Source organism: Portunus trituberculatus, chromosome 38 (genome assembly GCF_017591435.1).
Source record: "Portunus trituberculatus isolate SZX2019 chromosome 38, ASM1759143v1, whole genome shotgun sequence".
Taxonomy (NCBI): domain Eukaryota; kingdom Metazoa; phylum Arthropoda; class Malacostraca; order Decapoda; family Portunidae; genus Portunus; species Portunus trituberculatus.
This window is the reverse complement of record NC_059292.1, coordinates 9,648,113-9,652,502: the sequence shown is the minus strand read 5'-3', so window position 1 is coordinate 9,652,502 and position 4,390 is coordinate 9,648,113.

The following is a 4,390-nucleotide window of genomic DNA, read 5'->3' as shown; positions in this document are numbered from 1 at the left end:
TTTGGAGAGAGAGAGAGAATCGTCACCCTTCCCTAACCTAACCTAACCTAACCTAACCTAACCTAATCTAAATGTAAGGATAAGATTAAAAATGAGTACCCAAACTGAGAAGGGAAACACACTTCAATTGCCGGATAGAGAGGAATAGGCAAGGGGGTTAGTATAGTATGTGGCAGGCAGGGCGCTCACCATCTGCCCTGCATTGCTAGCTAACATTCCTTCCAACACCGTAATGAAGGCAACAACCCCCTCTCTCTCTCTCTCTCTCTCTCTCTCTCTCTCTCTCTCTCTCTCTCTCTCTCTCTCTCTCTCTCCGCACAGTCATGCACAACGGAAGCAGGAATGGTATGTAATGGAGGTAATGGTCTTGGTTGGAAGGAAGGGCAGCTGGTGGTCGCCAGTAGCTGCCTCTGTACTGTCTTCTTTCGCACACCACCTGCTCCTTTCTCCTCCTCCTCCTTGTCGCCGTCGTCGTCTTTATCGTCGTTATCGTTGCTGTTGTTGTTGTTGTTGTTGTTGTTGTTGTTGTTGTTGTTGTTGTTGTTGTTGTTGTTGTTGTTGTTGTTGTTGTTGTTGTTGTTGTTGTTGTTGTTGTTGTTGTTGTTGTTGTTTGCCTTCGTCGCCGCCGTTGCTGTCGTTGTTTATCTCTTACATCCTCCTCCCTTTCATTATTTATTGTTCAACGTTCGTCATTGTTTGTGATCTTATTAATATAATGATTATGATGATGATCGTGGTAGTGTTAGTAGTAGTAGAAGTAGTACTAGTAGTAATAGCAGTAGAAGTAGTAGTAGTAGTAGTAGTAGTAGTAGTAGTAGTAGTAGTAGTAGTAGTAGTAGTAGTAGTAGTAGTAGTAGTAGTAGTAGAAATTGTAGTAATGGTGGCAATACTTACGAATATGATTACCATGATAATGATAATGATAAAAAATTATAATAATAATAACAGCAATAATAATAATAATAGTAATAATGATAATAATGATAATAATAATAATAATAATAATAATAATAATAATAATAATAATAACAATAATAATAATAATAATAATAATAATAATAATAATAATAATAATAATAATGATAATAAAAACGACAACGGTAATAATGATAAGAGAATAATTAGAGTACTGAATTCACATTACTTTTCAATTTGTAAAAATGACCATACAAAAGTGTGTGTGTGTGTGTGTGTGTGTGTGTGTGTGTGTGTGTGTGTGTGTGTGTGTGTGTGTGTGTGTGTAGTGAAATACATTTTCTTGTTTGTTTACTCTCGAGGATAGAAGGCAGGGATGAGAGGAAGGGAGAAGAGGAGCAAATGGCAAGGAAGAGGAAAGGGAAAGAGAGGGGAGAGGATAAAGAGATGGGATGTGAAGGGTTGTTGGGATTAATTGGTCGTTGTTCATCGTTAATTGTAGGCCTTATGGTTGTTGCCTCAGGTCACACGGGATCTGCAGAGAGAGAGAGAGAGAGAGAGAGAGAGAGAGAGAGAGAGAGAGAGAGAGAGAGAGAGAGAAATATCCCAGCTTAATGTGCGTGTTACGAAAAAAAGAAAAAAATCTATATATGTTGGTGGCATTGTACTATAAATTAACGGGAGGGGAAAAATGGCCCCGTTAGATTGAATAATGACACTAGTCTAAAAATGTGTCCCTTTAGCTCCCTCCCTCTCCCTCCTTCCTCCCTCCTTCCCTTCCTTACTACCCTCCTTCCCTGCCTTCCTTTCCTTTACCTCCCTTCCTTCCCTCCCTCTTACCTCCCTTCCCTTTCTCACTCCACCTTTCATATCTCTTCACAACTTTTTTCTCTTGAGTTTTCCCTCATCACTCATCACTCGCTCCTTCATATTTCCACCACCACCACCACCACCACCATCACAACCAACTCGAAAGTGACCATCCCTTCCTCCTCCTCCTCCTCCTTGTGCTCTTTCCTTGCCTACCCTATTTGGCTTCCTCTTTGTTCCTCTCTCGACTCACCTTGCGGGAAAGATCGGACCCCTTTCATTAGACTCCAAGTGCGTGAAGCTTCACTCGAGGTTCCGAAGCGTTCGAACCTTTTTAGGGAATAGTGTTAGGGAGGTGGAGGAGGAAGATCGAGCCCGGGTGAAGGTGGAAGTAAGGGATGGAGGGTGACGTCGCGATGGTAAGGAGATGGAAGGCACAGATGAGATGGGAGGTCTTGGATGTATGTATGAGAGTAAAAAATATAAGGGGTGAGATTTTAGTGTTGAAAGAAAGAGGAAAAAATATAGCGTGGAAAAAAATACGTGGCTGTGATATGGGCATGTTACGTTACGACGTGGTGTCTGTTGAGTAAGGTAAAGAATATAAGATGTGAGATTTTAGAGTTTAAATAGTAAGAAAAGAAGAAAAAAACTAAAATTGGAACATACATAGTGGGCATAGGGAGATTTAGTGATTAAATGATGAAAATAGAAGATGGGACAGGAAACGAATGGGATGGGTAACTGAGGGGACAGAAATGAGAAAGGAAAGTATTGGATGAGTGGGAGAATGGCGCATATTGAGTTAATGAGAAATAAAAGAAAGGGAAGGAAAAGAAAGGATGAAATGTATGGGAAGATAAGTAGCTCGCAGACAATTTTGTAAAGAAATAGGAGAAAAAAAAAAGCCGAAGTATGGGGAAAAACTTTAGTATTATATGAAGGATAAATAGGTAGGTGGAATGAAATCACACATTGCCTTGGAGGAAGTAAGTAGGAAGTAAAGAAATCAGTGAAGTATATAAAAATCAAACAACCGGATGCATTGCTATAACAAAAATACAATTGAATTTAAAAGAACACACACACACACACACACACACACACACACACACACACACACACACACACACACACACACACACACACACACACACACACACACACACACACACACACACACACACACACATATATGGAGAGGCACCGATAGACTTATTACATTTATAATAGTTTACAATCATTACCTGTTCACCACGTACGTTTTCTATGTTTATTCTTTCCGTCCTGTGTGTCTCCTTCGTGCCACCCCTCCCCCAATACCACCACCCACCCCAAGGAACAACCGTGCAACATCCGCCTCCCTCTCTCTCCTCCTCTCCGTCCTTCATTTCATCCCTTACCACAGAAAACGGAGGGATTAGAGGATAAACTTAACTGACATTAGACCTAACCTCTAAAGAACACACACACACACACACACACACACACACACACACACACACACACACACACACACACACACACACATATATAAAAATAAATAGATGATATTAATAATAATGATAATAATAATAATAATAATAAATAAATAATCAAATAATTATTTAATATAATAAGTAAATAAATTCATAAATAAATAAAAAGTAAATTAATAAATAAATCAATAAAAAATGGAACTACTAAATGAACAAATTAATTGATTTAAAAAGAAATAAATAAAAATGAAAATAATAATAATAATAATAATAATAATAATAATAATAATAATAATAATAATAGTAATAATAAATAAAAATATAATAAATTCACTTAAGCATGACATTACCATTTATATTTGCTGAAACAAGATATTTTTACTAAATTGTAATTTTCATCATTATTTTTTTCCCATGGTTTTGAAAAAGAAAAAAAAGTAATGACGCACTTAATTCATTCTGCCATCATGTCAAAGATTCAGCGGATGCATGAGATGATTGTCAATAACTTTTGCTGAAACATTTTTCCTGCTCATTAATTTGGTAGGAAAAAAAAAAGTCTTTTTTAGGATCAGTAGTAAAGTACTTTTTTTTTCTTCTTTAACCCTTTAGCCAATTTCCATTTCATGTAAAAAATTTATATAAATAAACAAAGATAAATTACCGGACATCCAAAGTCTTCAACTGACGTGCAAAGAGAAGAATAATTTGTTTTTCAACCTTAGTTTTCTCCCCATCGTTTGGTAACTGAAAATTCATGATTATATGTAGATTTCACTAAGTATCTCAGCGATTCCTCTCAACACAGTGACAGTAGGCGTGAGCCAGACCAATTCCAGCTTAAGTGTAGGAAGACCTTGTCACTTTACCGTTGCTTCGCCTGACAAAGGACTTCTCAGGTCATTACCGAACCTGAGCGCGAACACTTCACACCGATTGTCTTGCCTGCAGGAGTAATCGAGCAGTAAGATAGATAGATAGATAGATAGATAGAGAGAGAGAGAGAGAGAGAGAGAGAGAGAGAGAGAGAGAGAGAGAGAGAGAGAGAGAGAGAGAGAGAGAGAGAGAGAGAGAGAGTGTGTGTGGGAGTGAAGATTGAGAGGAAGAAAGGAATCATGTTATGTATTGTATTCAAGGTCCTCCTGGCCGTTGTGTGCATCCACCTGAACGTTCTGCTTGAAGCTCAT